Genomic DNA, 909 nt, shown 5'->3' with positions numbered 1-909 from the left:
AGTGCAAAGTTCAGATCATATCCCACTCAAGAAGAAAGCATTATTTGGACTAAGTTATAGGCTTATAGCCAAGATACGCATTAATTGATGAAACTGACAGTTTTTTAACAAATAAAATAAAATACACCATCAGTACGCATAGTAATTAGTAAGGGGTTAATGAAGGGGTTAATGAAGGATCATAACAAACCGGCATTTGCTAGCCACTGTATTGGAGGATTACATAAAGATAAACCCACAACAGTACAGTCGGGGGAGGATTAGCAAGAGTGGTAAACAGTCACCTTCGTTCAGATGCAAGCATTTCTAATAAGAGCACCATGATATCTTTGGAAATGTCCCTGAGGAACTTGATGCAGCTCTCGAGCTGCCCAGAAATACGGATAACCTCCATCATTTGAACACCCCTTTGCACTTCTCCCTCTTCTTCGTGATCAAACTTTAGCAAGTGGGCACACAGGTAACCTGCTTTGACGTTGCCCTCCGTTGAGGCCCTAGCAAGCAGTTCCATCCCATTGTCACAGTGTTCAAACCGGAAATACTCCATGAACCCCAGTCAGAGTATAGCATCCAGATTTCCTACTTCCACGCAGCGATCAAGGAATCTCCTTTCAGGCTGGTCGAGGTGAACTAAAAAGTGCGCTAACGGTTTATACGACATCGTCGCATGCTTGTATACAGCGTCTGAACTCGCCGCACCCAGGAACACCTTACACGTCGCCTGCATGTTGAACAGATCCTCAATCGAATTCGATGCAACCATCATGGCAATACTCGACCATATTTTGCGAGGAAGAAGATTCAGCGGGCATTCGTGCTGAACGGATACGTCCACTTTCTTTCTGTGCTTTTGGGAACTTCCGGCCATTTGTAAGGACTTCATGGAGGGATTATTAGAGATTATAAAGG

The sequence above is a fragment of the Arachis ipaensis genome, chromosome B3, assembly GCF_059453495.1.
Source record: "Arachis ipaensis isolate K30076 ecotype BB chromosome B3, ASM5945349v1, whole genome shotgun sequence".
Classification (NCBI taxonomy): Eukaryota; Viridiplantae; Streptophyta; class Magnoliopsida; order Fabales; family Fabaceae; genus Arachis; species Arachis ipaensis.
This window is presented reverse-complemented; position numbering follows the sequence as displayed.